At 40.7% G+C, this 24,677-nt stretch overlaps 1 non-coding gene across 1 annotated transcript; it reads left to right on the top strand.

Annotated features, from left to right (window-relative positions):
- The first annotated feature begins 489 nt into the window (after positions 1-489).
- Positions 490-627, top strand: LOC119949026. Its single transcript, XR_005457124.1, has one exon. It is a non-coding gene; the product is annotated as a small nucleolar RNA SNORA7 (small nucleolar RNA).
- Positions 628-24,677: the final 24,050 nt, after the last annotated feature.

Raw genomic sequence — 24,677 nt, 5'->3', positions numbered from 1 at the left:
GTGTTTAGTCTTTGCTGAGTGCTGAAGCCACTTAGGCCATAAAACTGTTTGGCGGCTGTCACAGTGGGATTCTGGATTATGAGTCCTGGAATAGCCTTTTGCCAGCAATGGAAGAAAAGCTGAAATGAGACAGGGAGAAATGTTTCAATAGAAGCAGAGGGCTTAAGGCACGAGGAAACCAAAGCAGGGAGGAGAGAAAGGTTGAGGAGGGAGGCTGGGAAAAGACAAGGGGAAATAGAAATACATTAGGGACAAGGTAAAAATACTGGCAAGGAAGCTGCGGTTCAACTATTTAGAGCTGCAAGTCAGACACCAGAAAATTCAAGAACAGTAGAATACAGTGGATTTCATATGGGGAGAAATTTTGCATCAGTTTGGGACTAGGTAAATTAAAAGCAATTCAGAGTGGTAGGTGTGTGGAAGAGGAATTTATGATTCTGTTTTGGTAATTTCTGTTGTTTAGGAATAATATAATCATATTAGATCCAGGACCTCTCAGGGTCGTACCTGGAGAGTTTCCAGTACTCTACCAGTCTTGGCTATGGGAGGAAGAGTCAAGCAGAGGCCTACCCATTCCATTCCTAGTTTGGGCAGTGGCAAGCGAATGGAAGGCAATCTGCTACAAGTCAAAACTCACCCATTCTGGGCAGCAGCAGCATGGGAGAGAGTCGAGGGAGGAGACTCGAATTTACTGCGTAGAAGGCAGCAATGGTAAGCCACTTCCATATTTTAACCAAGAAAACTGTATGGATACACTGCCAGAATTATTGCAGATGAAGAGGGGGGCATTCTGGATCCGTAGTGTCGCTATGGGTCGGAAACGACTCGACGGTATAAGACAAGACAATTAGATCCAGGGTATGAAAACAAGAGAGCTCTTCAGGAAAATGCCTTTTTTTCTACTACCTAACTCATTTCATCTGAGTATCTTAATAATAATAATAATGGTTTTTGTTAAATTCCTACTATATGCCCAAAGACTGTCCTGAGCTCTGGAGTAGATACAAGATAATCAGATCGGATACAGTCCCTATCCCACATAAGACTCACAGCCTAAACTAGGAGGAACAACATCCCTCTTTTGTTGCTGAGGGCTGAGGTACATCGCTGCTAAGTGGCTCACCCAAGATCACATAGCGGGGAAATGTCAGAGCCGGAGTTAGAACCCAGGTCTTTGGATTCTGAAGTCCGTGTGCTCTCCACTAGGCTAACCTACTTCTCTAAACTAAAGGGTGCTGGTGGAGTGCCTTAAAACCAACTGTCAGGAAATTAAGCTCTTAGTAAATATGACAGATTGATTAATTGATGTGAAGAGGAATGATTAACCATTGAGCGTATATGAGTGAAGAGAAATGATCCAGAGTTAAGTATGGACTGGAGAGGGAGAGCCTGAAAGCAAGAAGACCAGTGAGGGATCTGACAAGCAATCTAGCCAGGGAATGACAAGTGCTTGGACCAGAGTAGCAGCTATTTAGTCGGAGAGGAACGGGTGGATCCGGGAAACGCCACGAAGGAAAAACAGCCGGATTTAGCGAAAGACTGAATGTGGGAGTTGAAGGAAAGTGTGGAATCAAGACTAATAGGAAATTTGCAGGCCTCAGGGGCAGGGAGGTCAGTGGTGGTTTTGACGGTGATGAAAAAGTAAGTTTGGCATTGAAGTGAATTGGATCATCCCAAAGCTTTATCTCAAAGATGGTAACTCTGCCTAGGCTATGGTGAAAACCTGAAAATCTTAACTGGTACTCATCGGACAGGTGTGATCACTACTGTTTTCTTCCAACCATCCACTGCTATAACCTATTTTAATGTCTCTCTCCCTCAGTAGACTACCTGGGGCAAAGGATTGTGTCTACCAATTCTGTTGTACTTTCATAAGCGCTTAGTAGTGTTCAGCACACAGTAAGCATTTAACAAATTCCATTGGTTATATCTTTAATGCATTTGTCCTGCCATCCCTGCATATACTTTATGAAATAGCAGCTGCCACAATAGTATCCTGCCACAGTCCATTTTTCTCATTAAACCTAATGCTTTGCCTCAGTGTTAGTGACCTCATTGTTGACCACTTTTCTGTTTGATGTTGGGAATGGATCTTGATGTTGAGGTAGCAGAACAAGAAGTCAAGCCATCTTACTATCCATTGTCCCAACCAGGGCCCAAGCTCCACCTCAAAACATGAAATAAACAAATACAAGATGGGAATGTCTGTACTCACTATCGCCATGCTTGGGGTTGAGTTCCTTCCTAATAAGGACTGATATCATTTGAGTGGAATACTGTATTCAGTTGGGTGATTGGTGAAATTAAACTCTAAAGTACAGCTCAAAAATTAGTCAAGGTTACTTCCCACTAGTACCAGATCACTTTGTATTGCATAATCTGAAATTAACCCTAAGGAATATAGTAAATACAGATGTCTCCAAAATTTTAACTGCCAAATAATAATAATAATAACATTGGTATTTGTTAAGCACTTACTATGTGCCAAGCACCGTTCTAAGCACTGGGGAGGATACAAGGTAATCAAGTTGTCCCCCGTGGGGCTCACATTTTCATCCCCATTTTACAGATGAGGAAACTGAGGCACAGAGAAGTTAAGTGACTTGCCCAAAGTCACACAGCTGACAGTTGGCAGAGCTGGTATTAGAACCCATGACCTTTGACTCCCAAGCCCAGGCTCTTTCCACTGAGATACGCTGCTTCTCAACTGAAACTGATAACCTTTAGAAATCCAAGCTCCTAGGCCTGCTGAAGTTCTTTTTTTTTTCTTCTTATCTTGAGCCCTTGGCTCTGGCAAAGACTATTCTGAGGCTAAGGAAAAGCTTCTATGGAAGGAAGAAAAAAAAACCTTTTAGATAAGATCTATGGAAGATGAAAGATGCCTTAAAGGTGTTAAAGATTATCGGTAAGGCAAAAAATGCCTGGCCTATCCTTTAAGCACTCGATATTCACCCCACCCTCATCCCCACAGCACTCATGTGCATATCTGTAATTCATTTATATTGCTGTCTGTCTCCCTCTCTAGACTGTAAGCTCCTTGTAGGCAGGGGGCATGTCTACCAACTCTGTTGTATTCTCCCAGTTACTTAGTACAGTGCTCCTTCTGCACAAAGGAAGTGCTCAATAAATACCATTCATTGATCGATTACAGCATTTTAATCAAGTCACAATACAGTGAAATCTAGGCTCAAGGAAAGGGACTTCTTCTAGTCCACTTGTGGAGTCTACAGCAGGTGCGAAGAGATCGGGTTCCAGCAAGGGCAGAAACTTTCACAATTGGTTTCCTCTTGGGTCATCTGCCAGGGGATTTTAAATGGAATTTGGGGCCGGGTAGTGGAGCTCTTAGTAGTTGGATAGGAGGCTGGAACGAAACATTCTACATTAACTCTTTTCAAAGATAAAGAAGCTTCTGTGGGGTTTTCAAAGACCGCTTTGGCTCTGGCTCAGAAATTAATGTCAAACTCCTTCAGATATCTAAAGATTTCTGGACCATGGGCAGCGTAGGAGCTACCCATGAGTCTCCAACAAGTTGTGCCGAAGTGGCAGCAGAAATGTCTCATCATCACGGGCTGGGAAGCCATATATAAACGCTCTGGAGAATGCTGTCTTTTCTGACCGATTATGAAGCAGGAACCTCAGAAAAATTCCAGGAACAACCCAAATTTCAGAAAGATGGTTGGCTTTTTTCAAAGATCCAGCTACTGAGGGACTGAGAGCTCCTAGCTGATCCACATAGTCAGTCCAGTGACTAGGGGCTATGATGGTTTTCTCCTTTTTCAATCAATCAATCGTATTTATTGACTAAATAATAATAGTAATAATAATGGTACTTCTTAAGCTCTCACTATGTGCCAAGCACTGTTCTAAGCGCTGGTGTAGATGCAAGTTAATCAAGTTGGACACAGTTCCTGTCCCATATGGAGCTCACAGTCTTAATCCCCATTTTACAGATGAGGTACCTAAGGCCCAGAGAAGTTAAGTGTCTTGCCCACACAGCAGACATGTGGTGGAGCTGGAATTAGAACTCAGGTCCACTGATTTCCAGGCCCGTGCTCAATTCACTAAGCCAAACTGCTTCTCTACATACATGTGCAGAGTACTGTACTAAGTGCTTGGGAGAATGCAGTATAACAATGTAACAGACATTTTCCTGCCCACATGAGCTTACAGTCTAGAGGGGGACCCTTTGGACCTTTGGTTTTGATGACGGCCAAGGCCCCTGAGGCTCCAGCTGTAGGGTGGAAAATCAGTCTATGGTAAATTTGTGAATGTCAAGAGCTCTAGTTTGAAGTCTGCACTTGAGCATATAAAGAACTGTATTAGCTCAAGGGTAAGATCAAAGTGTTCAGCACTGGTTAGATCAAATAGGACAACCTAATTAGTCAAGGACAGGTATGACAAACAGAAGTCAGAGGGAGATTATGACTGAATCCATTTCTTCCTGCTTCTTCCTTCACAGCTATTAGTCATTGTCGTTGTTTTAAGAGTACAAAGATGTGCTATTGATTCAACCAAGAAATAAGCGGCTAAAGAATATCGAGATAAATTTGCAGTCAACATTTGGCTCTCTAGTCAATCAGTCACTTGTATTTATTGAGTGCTTACCATGTGCAGAGCATTGTACTAAGCAGTTGGGAGAGTACACTATAACAATAAAACAGACAAATTTCTTGCCTACAGTGAGCTTACAGTCTAAGTGCACAGTTGTTCTAACTTTCTCTAATTTATTTTTATTAGAGTTTTCAGCTTGGGGAGCCATTAGCCATGAAACTTCTCCATCAGCTCTGTTGCGTTACAGGTATACTACAGTGCTCTGCAAACAGTAAGTGCTCATTAAATACAACTGATTGATTGATCGATTGCTTGATTAGTTCCTGTTTTCTTGTTCAAGCTTAAATCCTGATTTCCCAGTTGAGATTTCAGCCTGGGAAGAGAGAAATATTCCAGAGACATAAGGCATGTAAAATCCAGAATGTGTCCTCTGAAACCCACTTATTTCCTATTACTATGTAATGCTGTCCTTTGTGTTTAAAGATGAGGCTACTGATGGTAGGTCTTATCTGTACAAGTGAATGAAGCTGATTGCACACTGTGTATGGGTAAAGAGGATCTTTTCCTTCTATCTGGCTTTGAATCTACCTATTGGTTTCTGGATCTTCCTGAAACCTCTTCACCCAATGCCTAAGACTATGAGTCCAGAGACTGAGCTCTCCATGTAGAACAGGGCAGTCCAGTGTGACTGTCTTGAATTTTCTCCAGCACCTAGCAAGAAGTCAACAAACACCACGATTATCACTATTATGAGCAGGGGCCGTGGACTTACTTTCATAGTTGATGCAGAAGGGAGGGAAAATAGGATGGGAACATTCATCAGGGAAGGTTTTCTGGAGAAGATGTGGTTTTAGTAGTGTTTTGAAGATGGAAAGAGAGTGCTGGTCTGCAGTTTATAAAGAGGGAGGTGATTCCAGGCAAGAGGGAGGATTCATTCAATTGTATTTATTGAACGCTTACTGTGTGCAGAGCATTGTACTAAGCACTAATTCATTCATTCATTCAATCATATTTATTGAGCGCTTACTGTGTGCAGAATGCTGTACTAAGCGCTTGGGAAGTACAAGTCGGCAACATATAGAGACAGTCCCTACCCAACAACGGGCTCACAGTCTAGAAGGGGGAGACAGACAACAAAACAAAACAGATTAACAAAATAAAATAAATAGAATAGTAAATATGTACAGGTAAAATAGGCCGGGCAACTAGCGAAGAAATCTGGACCGCTAACGGAAGTGAAGAAATAGCCTAGTGAATCAGGTTCTAATCCTGGCTCTGCTACCTAATAATAATGATGGCATTTATTAAACACTTACTATGTACAAAGCACTGTTCTAAGCGCTGGGGAGGTTACAAGGTGATCAGGTTGTCCCACGTGGGGGTCACAGTCTTCATCCCCATTTTACAGATGAGGTCACTGATGTGAGCAAGGGGTTGATGGTGAGGTAACAGGAAGGCTGGTTTTCCTTTTCCTCCTCCTCTTCCTTCTCCTCCTCCTTCTCTTCCTCATTCTTCTCCTTCTCCTCTTGCTCTTCCTCCTGATAGGAATGACTTGCAGTACAGATGGTCAGAGTTAAGGGCACAGTCTCTAAAATACTCATTCTGCCCTCTTTGCTTGCCTATGTGCCATTTCAATTCACCACACACCAATAATTTATGAGGAATTTGAACCTATTATTATGCTTTGAATCCATGTTGGAGGTTTTTTCTATTATTCTGTTGCCATTCTTAAATAGCTACATGGCTCACCCACAAAAATAATCAGCCCTTGGCAAATTAAAATAATATTCTACTAAAAACTCTCCGGCAACTGAGGAATTTTGCTGCAATCAACAGACTGTGGTTGCAGAATTTCTTTAAGTCCAGGCACTTATTACTCACTATAGAAAGTTCTGCCATCCCAGAAACTCTAACAGTAATGTCTAAGGAAAAAAAACCCACCAGTTATTTTTGTTTAATAAATATTTCAGTATATTCCCCCCAATTCAAAGTATAAATATTTAATATATTATTATAAATGTATTTCAAACCAGAAACTTGCCTTTTTCATGTCAATTGAACATATATACTATGCTTAAGAATTAGAACTTCCATTTCTATCTCTCCTAGTATGAGCTAAAAATTCAATGTGTTACATCTTGTACCTAGAGAATTGAAGGTACTGTTAAAGAGAAGAGGAAACTTAACTTTATACTAGAACATCAAGAATCATAAGAACAAATTCCTGTGCTTGTTCAGGAGATTACAATAATGTCATTGTATTCATTAATATCAATGCATATTTGCACTCTTGCTCATTTTTCCATGAAAACTTAGAAAAATGGCCCATCAAAGGTTGAAGTACAATAAGGTTATATGCCATGGGCATTAAGACCAAAATATGTATTATATGGAAATGTCAGAAAAAAACCAATCAGCCATAGTAGATCACGGTTGAGTTTGTGTGAGTTCCACTCTTTTAAAAATAACATAATAACTGAATTGCTTAATGAGATGTGTCATTGGTTCTTTGAATTTGTGATATCTGAAGGATACCTCAAAAAAACCCTCCAGATTAGGAATAGGAAAGAAAACATTTTTATGTTATTTTATTTCAAAACAATACTGGAAATCTATGGGTGGATTCATAACAGGAACAAAATAGATTTGGAATGGAGAGTGATGAAATAAATGTTACTGTTGATAAATTTATTTTCATTGAAATCTTATCTAGGTAAGCAAGGGTTCAAACCTGCAAACTATCTTCTTTTAAGAACAGTTGGATCTTAAAACACCCTTCTTTTCCATGATTGAATCTCTGGCCCTCTCTTGAGCTTTAGAAAAGTGATGTGGAAGTAGATGAACTAACATCCTCTGGAATATCCCACAAGTTTCATAATATACAGCCTGGGCTTGGGATTCAGAGGTCGTGGGTTCTAATTCCGGCTCTGCCACTCGTCAGCTGTGCAACTTTGGGCAAGTCACTTAACTTCTCTGTGCCTCAGTTCCCTCATTTGGAAAATGGGGATTAAGATTGTGCACTCCATGTGGGACAACATGGTATCTTGTATCCCCCCCGCACCCCCAGCACTTAGAACAGTGCTTGGCACATAGTAAGCGCTTAACAAATGCCACCATTATAATGAAATGAAAAAGGTTTTAGTCTGACTGCCTGAACCACTCAGTGATTTTGGGAGTAACAAAATGCAGAACATCCTTCTAAAACACAAACTGAGGCAGCTTGGAAGTAAGAACACCTGCTCAGATTGTGTATGGATGGTCAACAAATGCTACTCTTTAATGACATTAGAATCTCCTTCCAATGGGCTGAGGACCACCAGGGAATATGGTTTGCCTTTATGAAGAAAAACAGTTGTTGGACTTAGAGAATACAGGTAAGAATGAGCAGGGGTCACCATTTCTGGAATTACCCAGGCACAACTAGGGAATGACTGAACATTAACCACATAGGACCCATTAACCACATCAGGTAACTTCCGGCTTTCACGTTATCCCGTCAAAGTTAACACATGTGCCAACGATGGGGCACAAGCACTGCTACCATGGTAACCAAAATAATAAACATGGAGCTTATTCCCAGAGCCAAACAACTGTGAGAAATAGGAATGTTTTCACATCCACTGACTTCTTAGTTCAGCAAATGAGGAATCCTTACAGCTGGTGCAGTTCCCCATCTCCCAGCGTGGATCTACCAAGCATAAATAGGTCCCTTGGAAGAGATGAACTAGTTCTAGAAAAAAAGATTGTCTGTGAGAAGATGCAATAAGGATAGAGCCAAAGCCTCCTTTTCGCTATGGAGGTGACTCAGATTTAAATACTAAAAATTACAGCTCGATACTGGGAAATGATTCAGGGTGGTGATTCCATGTCTGTCAACAGTGATCAGCAAAGCTAAGTTTCACAAGCCCAAACCCAGCCAAAGCCACTTCATTGTGGAACTAGTTCATTGGTGATCTTGAATATTTTTAGTTTGCTTTGGCTTCCTAAGTTACCAAAGGTTTGTCATGGTCTAAGGTAACCAATCATCATCATCGTCATCATCAATCGTATTTATTGAGCGCTTACTATGTGCAGAGCACTGTACTAAGCGCTTGGGAAGCACAAATTGGCAACATATAGAGACAGTCCCTACCCAACAGTGGGCTCACAGTCTAAAAGGGGGAGACAGAGAACAAAACCAAACATACTAACAAAATAAAATAAATAGAATAGATATGTACAAGTAAAATAAATAAATAAATAGAGTAATAAATATGTACAAACATATATACATATATACAGGTGCTGTGGGGAAGGGAAGGAGGTAAGATGGGGGCGATGGAGAGGGGGATCAATCAATTGTATTTATTGAGTGCATACTGTGTGGAGAGCACTGGGCTAAGCGCTCGGAAGAGTACAGTCTAACAGCAGCGTTTGGGGACTGGTGCCACTGCTAACTTTTTATTTTATAATTTTATGGTATTCATTAAGCACCTACTGTGTGTCAAGCACTGTTCTAAGCTCTAACTTTCATCAATTAGTGGTATTTATGGAGCACATATTGTGTGCAGAGCACTGCACTAAGTTATTGGGAGAGTACAGTGCAACAGAATTGATAGACACGTTCCTGGCCCACAAGGAGCTTAGAGTCTAGAGGGGAGACAGACACATTAATGTAAATAAATAAATTATGAATATGGACATAAGTGCTATAGGGTAAAATGGTACTGCACCCTGGGAATTGAGCATTTTGGGTTAGCTGACTATATTGTTTTTGAAAAGCAGGACTTCAATGCCTCACCCAACCAAATGTGTTTAGCCCTTTCCTCCATGGCCCCCTGACTTAACGTTTCAAAAACATGGCCCACATCTTGCCATTTAGATTAACTGTATTATCTTTGTTGAAAGCCTTGGGACACTTCAGCGCATAAAGCCAGGAATAATAATAATGATGGCATTTATTAAGCACTTACTATGTGCAAAGCACTGTTCTAAGCGCTGGGGAGGTTACAAGGTGATCAGGTTGTCCCACAGGGGGCTCACAGTCTTCATCCCCATTTTACAGATGAGATAACTGAGACCCAGAGAAGTTAAGTGGCTTGCCCAGAGTCACACAGCTGAAAATTGTCGGAGCCGGGGTTTGAACTCATGACCTCTGACTCCAAAGCCCTTGCTGTTTCCACTGAGCCACGCTGCTTCTCTAGGGAGAGTCAGGACCAGGGAGAGAAAAGGGGAAGCAAAGCAAGTGAACTGCTGCGCTAAAACCCTTTTTAAGAGTCTCTAGCCAGAATTCGGCCTCACACACTGAGTGAGGTCAGTGGTTCTGAGAAGATCCACATTTTCTATCTGAATACACCCACGCAGAAACTTATCTGATAGTGTTTTCATCATATTATCATTATTATTTTGGCAGGTAAACTCCTCTGATTATTCATATTTACTGCAAACCCAACTCAGCCAAAGACCAGTATATGATCTGCCTTTAGTAGTACTGCCAGAGAGAATATCTGTTCTATAACACATTCTTAACATGGAAGACTCAGCAGGGAAGGTCAGCGGCAAAGAAACAAATAGGTCTGTCTTTTGGGCAAGGTTACGAAACTGAAGGAGAGATGCCGTTCGATGATCTAGGGGCATTTGAGCGTTCTGAGCAAACGGTCATGAATTGATTAAGGTTTTTTGATCTGAGCTTTGGTATCAAGTCAGGGCAATAGAGTGAGCTTTTCATCTGAGGTGCATGGCAAATGACACTGAGCAATCACTTTAATGTGTTTGAACGTTTTGAAGACAGTCAAAATGATTTTCAAATGTGAAAAGTAACAGATACTGAACTGTTTTGTGCCAACAATGAGGAATTACTGTACACTGGCAATCGCATAGTAATTCAGAGTTGCAAAATGTTTCAAAATATTTAGTTACTTTCTCCATAAAGCCCTATTGAGTTGGAACTGTGTTTGTCTCTCAGGGAAAGAGCATGTTTCCCTATTCCTTCTTACGTAATTATTCAATTTATTGGTCAGTTTTTTCTTGGTTAAATTTTTCATCTCTTTTGTTCAAAGGTGGAAAATTTAAAGGGTTACTTACAATGTCATCTTCAATCAATCAGTCGATCAGTGTATTTACTGAGCACTTACTGTGTACTGTGTGCTTAGGCACCTGAAAGACACATTCCCTGCTCACAGTAAGTTCGAGCTGGGTGCTTGCTACATTCATTCATTCAATCATATTTATTGAGCACTTACTGTGTGCAGAGCACTGTACATCCTTCCATTATAGCCAAGAGGTAAGTCAGTGGACCAGATTAAATTTCAAACCCAGTGCTTAGCAGTGAGGGGGTTAAAGACATGGAGACCCCTCAAAAGGAACTTTACATTGCCCACAATATGCTCTTTAAACTCAGTTACTGTAGACTGGAGTCTGCTGCCGCAGAGGGAACCAACATCTGCTACAAAAGTCATTTCTGAATTTCACAATAATTGGGTTGTATAGGGAAAACATCTTTTCCTAGCATTGAGTGAATGCCCTAAATGACAAAATATGGGCAGGGCCATTCAACAGATGGTAGAGAAAAAGATATTATCTTTCAACTATATCCTAGTTTATTTGCAATTTGGGGGGGTAAATGTATGTGTTTAAGTCACATTCCCATGTAAATGCTATTGCTAATGTGTGTATAACTAACTACACAGATAGATTGCATATTTGTGCCTGATAAGGTACTCCAGGATTCTGTCGTGATCAATTACCAGTTACATTTTTGAATTAATAGGTTTCAGATATCCTTAAATGACATAGCAGTGACTCTTTGCCTACAAAGAATAAAATAAAATTAATAAAGCAAATAAGAACTCTCCTTCCAACCCTCACTCCCGGTCTCTCCTTCCCTCTCACTGCTCCCTTTCGAAATTCAAGTTAACTGCCTCCAGCCTACTATAAGAAGGTACTGAATTTATCCAAGAGACATGAGAAAATGGAGGGAGAGAAATTCTCCAAGTAGCTACTGTTAGAAATTCGGACCTGATTCCTTCCCAAACGTTTACCCAAAGTTTTTCTTGAAATTACTACAGCATGTGGCATCAGAAAGCGCTTAGAACAGTGCTCTGCACATAGTAAGTGCTTAATAAATGACATCGAAAAAAAGTAATCCCCCATGAAATCCCCAGCAGCTCAATAATGTGGGTCCAAGTTATTGGCAAACTGTGTCTTTCCAGTGGGAAGTGAACAGGTTCTGGATTGTCTGGCCAACAGTTTCTTTGTGGATTAATCAACGATTACCCTGGGTTTCTAACTCTTAGCAAATGATGAGATTCCTTTGAGGGAATTTGGATCATTGGATCAATATAGGGAAAATTAGCTCCTGTCGTAAAATGATTAATTAATACATTCCAATATTTTAAGATGCTATATAACAATAATAATATTAATGGTACATGTTAAATGCTTACCATGTGCCAAGCACTTTTCTAAGCGCTGAGGTAGATACAAGTTAATCAGGTTGGACACAGCCCCTGTCCCAGTTTAGGCTCACACTCAATCCCCAGGTTTTTTTTTTACAGGTGAGGTAAATGAGGCACAGAGAAGTTAAGTGACTTGCCCAGGGTCACACAGCAGATAAGAGGTAGAACGAGTATTAGAACTATTATTAGTATTAGAACCAGTAGTACAGACCTTTGGACTCTCGGGCCCGAGTTTTATCCACTGCTCCATGCTGCTTCTCTATGAATACAATATTCAGATATTATCCATGTGTGCAAGACCAAAAAAGGCTCCTTGTTTAAAATTGATTGAAAAATATATAGCCAACTGGCTTGTGAAATACTTCTGAATGTATACTCAGAACTGAACTGTAGCCTTCACTTTTATATCCTTGCTTGGAAAACTTTTGCCAGGATGAAAGTTTTTGGTGGCCACATCCAGTCACCCAAACCCTCCTTGGAACCCATTCTGCCTTCTCAGTTGCAGAGATCTGCCTGGTGACATCTCCCAAGTCGACTACCTTCTGGTTTTATTGTCTTCACTGATGAGAAGAACCATGGCCTAGTGGCAAAATCATGGGCTTGGGAGTTAGAGGTTGTGGGTTCTGGTGCCGGATTTGTCACTTGTCTAGTGTGTGACCTTGGGAAGTCACTTCACTTCTTTGGGCCTCAGTTACCTCATCTGTAAAGTGGGGATTGAGATTGTGAGCCCCATGTGGGACAGGGACTGTGTCCAACCTGATTGCCCTGTATCTACCCTACCCAATGCTTGGCACGAAGCAATTAACAGATACCATCGTTATTATAATTGTTTATTATTATTATTATTAATAATATTTTGTGGAGGTCAGGCCCAGCAAATGACTTATCATTTGGAAATCCCAAACCAGGATCTGAGTGGATCTCTAGAATAAGAGCTCTAATTCCCCAACCTTATCAACACGTTACACGGTAGAAATCATAGCAAATAGATCTGCCTTCAAGCTGAGATTCCTGACTCGTATTCAGGGGACATATCTACCAACTCTGTGGTATTGTGATAATAATAATGAGTGAATATCAATCAATCAATCAATCATATTTATTGAGCGCTTACTATGTGCAGAGCACTGTACTAAGCGCTTGGGAAGTACAAATTGGCAACATATAGAGACAGTCCCTACCCAACATTGGGCTCACAGTCTAAAAGGGGGAGACAGAGAAAAAAAACCAAACATACTAACAAAATAAAATGAATAGAATAGATATGTACAAGTAAAATAAATAAATAAATAAATAAATAAATAGAGTAATAAATATGTACAAACATATATACATATATACAGGTATGTTAAGTAGTTACTATGCACCAGGCACTGTACTAAGCACTAGGGTGCATACAAGCAAATCGAGTTGGTCACAGCCCCTGTCCCATGTGAGACTCACAGTCTCAATTCCCATTTTCCAGATGAGGTAACAAAAGCCCAGAGAAGTGAAATGACTTTCTCAAGGTCACACAGCAGACAAATGGTGGAGCTGGGAACAGAATCCATGACCTTCTGACTCCCGGGCCTGTGGTCTATCCACTGCACCGCATTGCTTACTTTCCCAAGTGCTTATTACCGTGTTCTGCAACAGTAAGCAATAAATATGATGATGTGATTGATTTTTACAGAACATATATTTGAATATCATCTTTACATACAATGAAAAACACTTTTTAAAAGAGTGATCTGAAAGTTACTTTAGCTTTATTTTGCAAGAAATATCAAGACTTGAGTCCTCATCTAGTTTACTGAATTGGAAATGTGGGGTGATGGTTATGAGACAGGGAATCATTGAGAGTCTTTAACTACACAGTGTTTTCCATGGTTTTCCATTGTTTTTCTTCCTCTAAGAATGCATCTACTGCTAGGGAACACTGTTTCTTTTATTCCGATATAGATCAAATATCACATCCCCTTTCCCAGCTCTCACCTCTCATCTCTTATACTTAGAAGTGACCCTGAAATCTTCCGAAGAGATCAGATAAAGCATTTATTTCATTCTTGTGTCCAAAACTGAAATCCACTCCATCCAACTGCAAGGTGAGCTGCTTCTACCAAAATTTCTGTCTAGGAATTTTGCACAATCCAGATGTTTCTATCAGTTCAAAATAAACATCTGAAATGTGGCAGATGTATTTTTGATTGCACCTGAATAACAAGTTCCCATTACTCCTTATTCAATATCCTCCTTTTCTTTTCTTTCCCTCCATTCCTAACAACTATTGAGCAGAATGAATTCGTTTGGATAAAATTAGAATTGACCTTCACGGAAAACTGAAACCTTAAACTGCTTTGAAATTTGGATGTTGAATAATATCCTGTTGGATATTTTTATGATCGTTACTGTTATTATTGAGTGTCAACAGAAATACAAGTTTGGTTCATGGCTTGGCAGAAACCACCCTTTAGAAAAGCAAAATTCTAGTTTCTTATGAGTGATTTAAGATGCGATCCTACAGAAAATACCAAGTAAAAAAGAATCATTGATTAGCTAATTATAGGCCTGGATTTCCGTTAGCTTCAGAATGAGAATTGCAGGAAGTAAAGCTCTGTCCAATTAAGATTATGAAAAGGGTAAACAAAATATGTTTAAAAAAGGACCCAGATAGTCTATTTTTGTGGTTTGGCCATATGCTCAGAAGAGCATAAAGTATCCAGACCAGGACAACGTTTAGTACAGTGCTTTGCAAATAGTAAGTGCCTAATAAATACCATCATTATTATTATAGCAGGAGGTCAATCAGGAAACTGAGATCCTTCCCTTCCCCACAGCACCTGTATATATGTATATATGTTTGTACATATTTATTACTCTAGTTATTTATTTTACTTGTACCTATCTATTCTATTTATTTTATTTTGTTAGTATGTTTGGTTTTGTTCTCTGTCTCCCCCTTCTAGACTGTGAGCTCACTGTTGGATAGGGACTGTCTCTATATGTTGCCAGCTTGTACTTCCCAAGTGCTTAGTACAGTGCTCTGCACACAGTAAGCGCTCAATAAATACGATTGACTGATTGATCCTGATCACCTAATTTTCAGCTTGTGGGCAATCCTAGCCAATAAGATTCCCATTTTATGCAGTTTGAATGGCGTGCTTCCATAATAATAATAATGATGGTATTTGTTAAGTGTTTACTTTATGTCAAGCACTGTTCTAAGCACTGGGGGAGATACAAGGTAATGAGGTTGTCCCCCGTAGGGCTCACAGTTTTAATCTCCATTTTACAGATGAGGTAACTGGGGAACAGAGAAGTGAAGTGACTTATCCAAAGTCACACAGCTGACAAGTGGCAGAGCCGGGATTAGAACCCATGACCTCTGACTCCATGTGACCAGGGCTACACTACCCAGTGGGCATTTGGCCATATTTGCTTAGTAGTCCAGAAGGTAAGCCTCACTTTTCCAGAAATTGAGGCAGCAGTGGCCTCCCCCAAGCCCTGTCCAGGTCTTTAAGCTGTTTCTAGTGACATGGGAGGAAGTCACAACTCCCAGAACTCCTACTTTACATCATAAGCAGAAAAGCAATTTGGCCTGGTGGAAAGAGAACAAGTCTGGGACTCAGAGGGTGTGAGTTCTAATCCTGACTCTTCCATTTACCTGCTCTTGGTGACCTTGGACAAGTCACTTAACTTCTCTGTGCCTCAATTCTGTCACCTGTTAGTTCCCTATAGGACAGGGATTGTTTAGGACCTGATTCTCTTGTATCTACTCCACTGTTTAGGACAGTACTTGACATGTAGTATTTTGGCATATACTTGGCCTGAGAAGCATCGTGGCTCAGTGGAAAAGAGCATGGGCTTTGGAGTCAGAGGTCATAGGTTCAAATCCCGGCTCTGCCAACTGTCAGCTGTGTGACTTTGGGCAAGTCACTTCACTTCTCTGTGCCACAGTTCCCTCATCTGGAAAATGGGGATGAAGACTGTGAGCCCCCGTGGGACAATCTGATCACCTTGTAACCTCCCCAGTGCTTAGAACAGTGCTTCACACATAGTAAGTGCTCAATAAATGCCACCATTATTATTATTATTATACAGTAGGAATTTAACAAAGGCCGCAATGATTTTTTTGTTGTTGTTACTGGGTAGAGGAAGTCTAACTAGGGCTCTCCTTTAGAATATTTGACCAGGATCTATAAGAATACCATTGTTATACTTCAATTTAGCCTTTCCCTTTAGTCAAATGTGTATTTGAGCTATGAAGCCCTCATACACCCACAGTCTTGGAAAACTGTGTATCTTCTTCCGGTAAAATGTGGGAAAAAAGAGAAATCACTTAATTTGGAAATCACGGTAGCAGTCAAGGTGGAGGTAGAGGTGAGTTTGGGCCACAAATATGCCATTGTTAGAGTAATCTAAGGAAAGGCTAATTACAAGACTTAGCTGGCTGAGTCTACATGATATAACAGTGAGGCAACCACAAAGCCAATTTTCAGTGAATTTGGACCCTGTAGATATTTGGTAGTTGTTCTGAATTGTCCAGATAGTATTTTCACAGATTAATTGTCAACACTCCACTTGCCATTCTTGCCACAAAGTCTTGGCCTTAGGTGTGGTGACATTAAAATAAGGTTCATTATCCTCCAGGAAAGGGTGATAGAGGTGCCTTGCTATGCATTCATTTATTTTCTTTTCTGTGAGTCTTAGGGTCCAGCTCAAAAAAGCCACAAAAGACAGAGGGAACAGGGACCTCACTCATGGATTAAACCGTAAGGATTTATGGCACATGAAGGGAAAAAACCGAGGAAGCATTTTATCTGCCAATCAGTTGAGAGGGAAAAAATACTACTGGTGATGGGATAAAAGATGTTAATCTGAGATGAGGGAATAGCAGGGAGGATAATATACGGAAGACTAATCTTCCTTCCCCAGACCTCCCACCCCTTCTACATTATATCCCACCAGCACCTGGCCATTCTGCCTGTGTGGAATTCCACTTATATTTTTGCTTTCTCGGGTTAGAAATTGCTCATCTGCTGGTTAGAATTCACTTTGCCATGGCATGGGACTGAAATCTCCCAGACCATGATCAGCTCTTCTCCTTTCCATTCTTTTAAAACTGAAATTGGATCCATCTGCCCTTTGAGAGCATTTTAAATAAATTGCTTTGGGGTGGAACTAAAACCATCTACCTTCTTCCTGTCATTTCTCCTGCTGAAACAGTGCCAAGTACTCACAAGTGAAATAGAAGGTTAGAAATCCTGGATGGCATTTCATGCTCTTGAATAGGTCGTTAGCCAATTCAACGTTTATTTTTTATAATTATTTCAAGTTTATGAGGTACCTTTCTGGTTAGGCATTCAGTTCCTAAATTTGGAACTGAATTGGAAAACCTAACATATGCTTAAGAGCAGTGTAAATTCAATCAACTCCAGAAGATGTACAGGCTAACTACCCAGTCTGTGGACAACCTAGACATTTTCTTTCCTGTTTCTTCATCTTGTCATGCTTGACAGTGGATGGAAAGGAGGGAATCCTCAAGTCATACAGTTCAGCTACTTGGGAGAAGGTTTGTTAAAAGACTGGGTGAGAAAGAAAGTTAAAGCTATTTGCTAAAACGAGCTTTTAAATCTAATTCGTGCATTCACTTCCCCAGAGGCAGCTTGGTTCAGTGGAAAGAGCACGGGCTTTGGACTCAGAGGTCACGGGTTCAAATCCCAGCTCCGCCACTTGTCAGCTGTGTGACTTTGGGTAAGTCACTTCACTTCTCTGTGCCTCAGTTACCTCATCTGTAAAATGGGGATTAAAGACTGTGAGCCCCCCGTGGGACAACCTGATCACCTTGTAACCTCCCCAGTGCTTAGAACAGTGCTTTGCACATAGTAAGCACTTAATAAATGCCATCATTATTATTAACATGTGGTATTTGTTAAGGGTTTACTATGTGCCAAGCACTGTGCTAAGAACTGGGGGAGATGCACATATCAGACCACAGTTCCTGTCTCCACATGGAATGCAAGTGTAAGGCAAACTAAGCTCTCTATGGGCAGAGAATGTGTCTGTTGTTATATTGTATGCTCCCAAGCACTTTGTTCAGTGCTTTGCACACAGTAACTGCTCAATAAATATGAATGAATGGAAACCATGTGGCCTAGTGGAATGAGCACAGGCTTGAGAGTGATGAGACCTGAGTTAAAATCCCAGCTCTGTCACTTGACTGCTGTGTGAACTTGAGCAAGTCACTTAACTTCTCTGGGCCTCAGTTTCTCATCTGTAAAATAGGGCTTAAATACCTCTTTTACTCCTTCAATTTAGACCAAGTGCTCCATGTCTGTGTCTGACTGTATACCCTTGTATCTACACCAATACTTGGCACATATTCAGTGGTCAACAAATATTGCAATTATTATTATTAAAATATCTCTTCAGTGCAGTAGTCCCGTCAAAAAATTTCCCAAACTGTTGATGCAGAAAGAAGATGACTAATTGACTAATTTTGCAAATAACCAGATATTGGCTGACTGTTGAAATGCACCATTCCTCTGTCCTTTTCCCCAGATTCCTTCCAATCTCTTCCCTTTCCTCTCCCTCCCTGCATCTGTCTTTGTTACTTTCAGCCCTGCTCAGCCAGTAGAATTTCCAATGGAGAACAACATCAATCCCTCCTTAAAGGCAGGGATACCATCTATCGATTCTATTGTACTCTCTGAGTGCTTAGTACATGCTCTGCACACAGTAAGCACTTAATAAATACCAGTGATCGATTAATTGATAAGCCTCAGCTCTGAAACTTCAGGACCAAGAATGTGCATGAAGGAATCAGTGATTGAGATGATGGTTTGCTTAGTGCCATTCTCACTTTGGAATGTTCCTTCCAGCCATATTCCCTCAGAGACACGGAATATAGTGAGCCAATAGGCAGGCATGGCTGGGGTGCTCAATATTGGAAAAATGACTGATTAATTTCTGCCTGAGGGCACCTGGTCATAATAACAACAACAACAATAATAATAATAATGATTGTGGCATTTGTTAAGCGCTTACTATGTGCCAGTCACTGTACTAAGCGCTGAAATGGGTTCAAGCAAATTGGGCTGGACACAGTCCCTGTCCCACATGGGGCTCACACTCTTAATCCCCATTTTACAGCTGAGTCCACTGAGGCCCAGAGAAGTTAAGTGATTTGCCCAAGGTCACACAGCAGACAACTGGCAGAGCCGGGATTAGAACCCAGGCGCTTCCGACCCCCAGGCTTGTTCTCTAGGCCATGCTGCTTCTCTTGATTGTCTTGATTGCAAGTCTTGATTCAAGTCTTAACTACTGCAAACAAAGTGGCTTTAAATGTTTGTGAAATGGCCTTGGAGAGTACTTGCCTGAAGCTGAAGCCTGGCCAGCCTTTTTATATTTGGAATATAATGAAAGTGTGGGTGGGCTGCCTGCAGGAAGCTGTACAAATCTCTAAATCTTCTGAGAAAGCTTTACCCAAAGCCCCAGCGGTGTGCACAGCCATTGATATCACTGGACAAATAAAAGGCCTTCTTTTCCTCATTCTGGCTGTGACTTTATTCTTGTTTCACTTTCTAAGAGCAGAAATAAAAGACTGAGCACAAAACCCCTATTAAGTGAAAGAAAACCATGTTGGCTTCAATTTTCTCAGTTAGCCAATTTGTATCATCATGCTGAGAGAAAGCAAAGAAAGCTGAGAAGGCTGTCATAAAGGACGAATTGGCTCATTTTCAACCAGTAACTATTGAAATTATATTGTTCCTGAGCTGGGGGAAGTGCACCTCTAGACTTTGTGAATTATTTGATTGAGTCCCAAAATTGAGAGTCCACAATATTCATCTATAATTCTCCACAGTTTCTTGGTGGAACCAGTACATCTGAGAAAAGCAGAAGGAGGCAGGTCCATCTCTCCTTTTGAAGCAAATGACTCTTTACAGACACCAAGTATCGTCCTGGTTTTCTTACTCAATAGTAGCTCTGTCCCTCTTGATCCCAGCTTTTGGGTGGGGTAACTTACTTTTGGTGCTCAAGACACCAACCCAGAAATCTTGAAAGATTTTTCCAATTCCACCGACCCAGAGGTTATCCCGGCATCTTAAAAAGAGTAAAAAAAAAGCATCACTTAAGATGAAAAGGTCAATCTTCAACTGCAACTCTGAAACAAAACAAAAGAAACAAAAGTCCCCAATGTTTCAACTAAGTGCCTTCTTTAGTTTTCTGTCACATTTGTTTCTTTTAGCAGAGACTGAAGCTTGCCATGCCTCAGGCCCAATCCATCACAGGAAAGCTCAGCCTTATTCAGATTTACAACTAAGGAAATGCAATTCCTTACACAAACGTCTCATTTCAGGAGTTTCTTCAGGGCTGTGGACATGCCACTGAGCTAAAACATTTGCTGACACTACTTACTTCCTTTTGTTTTATGAAGAGAGGTGCACAGAGTTGCAGTTCTTCAGGGGATATAAAGTTCTAAAAGGAAAAGAACAGATTAAGCCTTGGTAAACTGTGAAGAAAATAAATCCTTAATCATCCAGGAACACAGTGTGAAGTTCAGAAAAGCACTAGCAGTTCAAGCAGAATTGTCTTTGCCCAGTAGGTAGCAGAGCCCAGCAGGAAGAGTTGAAGCAGAGACAAATAACAAATGAAGGAGCTGGGAAAGGAATGGGCAGCAGATTGTCAGGCGTGAAGAATGGAGTTATCTTCCCTGCAACATTAGAAGACAATTGCCATGAGGTTATCCAGGTTCTGAGTCCAACCCAATCCCCGGCTTCTGAAAACTCCTCATTCGTTCATTCATTCAATCATATTTCTTGAGCGCTTGCTGTGTGCAGAGCACTGTACTAAGCGCTTGGGAAGTACAAGTCGGCAACACATAGAGATGGTCCCTACCCAACAACGGGCTCACAGTCTAGAAGGGGGAGACAGACAACAAAACAAAACATGTAGACAGGTGTCAAAATCGTCAGAACAAATAGAACCTGATTTGGGGGGCTGTTGATACTGGTACTATTTCCAGAGGACAAGGATAAAGACATGTGGGAGCCCGGAGAATGATGAAACCTGAAGTGTCGCATTATAAGAATAAAACATTTTATATGTGCAAAGTGAGTGAGGCTCACTGGTTCCTTAGCTCTCTAATGTCTCACAATTTGTAGATGAGGAAACTGAGAAAAGGATTTAAAGAGCCTTATTCAAGCCCTCACGCAAACTTAGAAACAGCAGCTCGATTCATTATCTACTGACATTGCAGCGGAAAATCAACGAACAACCATCCTTCTGATCAACCCCGGTCACTCATGGTATGCATTGTTATCTTTAGCACTTACATACGTTCAATTATACATTCAATTATTTAATCAGATTTTCGGATTTTTCACTCGACATTTTCCCTCTACAATCCATTTTCCTTTGTGCTAACTCCCATTCTACATTTTACAAATAATTTTGCCTCCCCCGTCGATTGTAAACTCCTTGTTAGTACAGTGTTTTGCACTCAGTAGATGCTCAATAAGTATGGATTGGTGGGTTGATTTTTTTGAATTTTACGCATTGGCTATGGAGCTCTGCTAGGCTTGTTGACTTCCACTTTATTAAACTAACAAAAGAGTCCTTTTGGAACATATTCCTCCCCATTCTTTAAGTAACATGTAAAGGATGGGAAATGACAAGGGAAAACATAGCAATCAGAGCGAGAGTGAAAAGGAAAAGGATGAGAAGGTAGGAAATAAGTGGTAAAATACATGGTGTTAAAGGAACACTTTCCATTTCTCAAATTTCATCTCTCTCTAGGGTCTACTTTCTCCATAGCATTCTTTTTTTGCCTCTTCCCTTACAAAAGTGGAGGGGTTTTGATTAGCTTCGGAGGTGGTCTCTTACAAGATCCCCCCTCAGATCATGAAATTTCTGATCCCTATGGGTTCATCCATCTGAATGATTAAATGGGCTGGGCTTAGGTTACTTCAACAGGATCTGGTAGTGTTGTTCACATCATTGCCATGCCGACTCCAGAATTGGTGTGCCACCAATGTCATCTGCAAAGGGAAATAGGGACTCAGAAAGCCACCCAGATCAGGTTGGGGTGCATATCTTGGATTATGGAGTATTTGACAAAGATCATGTTTAACTGGAGTATTTGTTCCCTGACATGTTCCCTGCCCACAGTGAGCTTAAAGTCTAGAAGAACGTGCCAGTTACTTGCTTAGCTTTTTTGGGAAAAAAACTGTCTTGTTCTACCCACATGTGAAATGGTTTCTATGGTTGTAGTGAAAATGCATCCTGTGAAGAGAATAATTAAATTGCTTCAGATTATTTAAAGCTTTTTATGTCAAGGCAACTGCACTCAGCACTTGGGGGAGAGCAGTATAACAGAGTTGGCAGATACATTCCCTGCCCACAGAGAGTTTACGGTCTAGATTGGGAGAAGATGGATTGATTAACAATGGACAGAAAGATGGTTTGATCATTAATATTAAGGACTATCTTTATTTGCTTGCTTTGATGACCTCACATAGCATCATAGCATATAAAAATGAAACCATTAACATAATGATCCATGAACCACAGATTGGAAATCATTTATTGCATGCATTAGCCAGAATCAGGAAATGAAGGTTTTCTATTGGCCTAGCCATGGCAGACAGGCTCTATGATTTCTACAAATCATTTCTCTTCTTTGTGCTGTGTGATTTATACAAATCATGTGTGCTTCAGCATCCTCATCTGAGAAATAGGGGCTTTATATAAAGTACCTAACACTCTCAGGAACCCTGGGAAGGTTGATTAAATCCATCCAGAAAAAAATTAAGGGATACTGTGATCGTTTCTAAATTTATTCAGGTTTTTCTTGAAAAACATTTCACTAATCAGAAACATAATAAAATTCCATTACTGGGACTAATAGTCCACCAAGGCCACAGTCTGTCTCTGACATTGACAACAAAATAGTTGGAAGAATGAATACTGTGACAGTTCTCTTTGTGCGTTCTTGATAGATGCACTGTAAAAAAAAGTATCTTTTAAGGTTTCCAAATTTCCGATTATGGCCTGCTTGTCCGTGAATTCATCCAAACCTCCCTTGAGCTTACTGATCGCGTTTTGACCTGCACAACTTCTTGTGGTGACAAATTGAATACGCTTACAAACGACTATGTGAAAAAGTGCTTCTTTTTGCTCGTTTTCAACCTACAGCCATCAAATTTCAATGAGTGTCTCCTTATCTTGGGCTTGTGATTTCTGTGGAATGGTTTGGCCTGATTCCTAAGTATATTGGTGACTTCTTTCCATTTGTCTGTACAGCAGTGTCAATCAGAGAGCTTCATCTTGCCATACTCATTCCTGGAACACTATCATGAAAATGATTAAGAGCTTTATCTCTGAATGAATGCAAATTTAGGACTAACAGGGATATATACTCTGGGTGCACTGGAATGTTTTTCTTTTAGACTCTTTTTGCCTAAAGATCTATTTGCTGATTTGTGAACTTATTCTACGCTGTCAGGAAAATGATGATTTTAGTATTACACCCCTTTGTTATGTTACCCGAAAACTGCCCTCCAGATCTCACCATTGCCTGTCTGCCTTTTCAGTGTACTGTATTTTTAGAATAAACTAGATATAAAGATAAAAAGAGAAGCAGTGTGGCCTACTGGATAGAGCACGGGCCTGGGAATCGAAAGAAACTGGGTTCCAGTGCCGGCTCTGCCACTTGCCTGCTGTATGACCTAGGCCAGGTCACTTAACTTCTCTGTGCCTCAATTACTTCATCTGGAAAATGGGGATTAAGACCATAAGCCCCATGTGGGACTGGACTGCGTCCAACCCGATTACCTTGTATCTACCCCAGTGCTTAAAACAGTGCCTGGCACACTGGATACCAGAAAAAGAAGGGTAAAGGGGGAGAGCTGTGAAAAAATACAGGAGAGCCTGTTTTGGGGGCTTTTTGTTTGGATTTTAATGTTCTGGAGAAAGGTGAACCCGGGAGGATCACAGGACTTTCAAAATACATTAGTGGAGCTGTATAAGCAGGCTAAAATCATTTGGGGAAAACCTTAGGTTTATGTCATTTACATTGTTTTTGACGGTCTCTTTCTGCTATCTAGCAGAGGCAATTCATCCCTCTTAACATCAATATTTAGTTATCATTTAGAGTTACCAACAGGAAGCCCACTTGAACCATCTTGTAGTCACAGCCAACCTTAAACCATCTTCATAATCCTAACTCCTTGCTCATTTCTATTCTTATTCCTAACCCCTAACCAGATATCAGATTCCTCCTTAATAAAGAGACAAATTGTTCTGAGATCCTGGACAAGAGATGTAGTCATTATCAGTTAAGTGATAAAATGACTTGCTGGTCTGACATGTTATTTATAATAAGTCACCAATAAATAGCTCTGTCTGACCTATAACAATGTCAAACCAATTCTGTTTCAAGAGAAATGTAAATGGTATTTATATATTTGCCTTTCCATTACCTCAATGGAGCAGATTTTTGATAGCAGGTTGGTATTTAGGTAGGGAGGGCCCAGTCTGAGAAGTGGAATGTTTTTGGTGCCTTTTCTTTCTCCCCTCATCCCATCCAAGCATACGTTTGTCTCAATGACTCATCCCCAACCAGATCTTGGAGAAGATCTCCTTTCATCCTGGAAGACATTCAGACGACAAGCGGCTCTCTTCCCGTGTGTATGATAACCCTTTACAAGT

Source organism: Tachyglossus aculeatus, chromosome X3 (assembly GCF_015852505.1).
Source record: "Tachyglossus aculeatus isolate mTacAcu1 chromosome X3, mTacAcu1.pri, whole genome shotgun sequence".
Lineage (NCBI taxonomy): Eukaryota > Metazoa > Chordata > Mammalia > Monotremata > Tachyglossidae > Tachyglossus > Tachyglossus aculeatus.
Note: the sequence above shows the minus strand (reverse complement) of the source record. Positions and strands in the feature narration are given on the sequence as shown.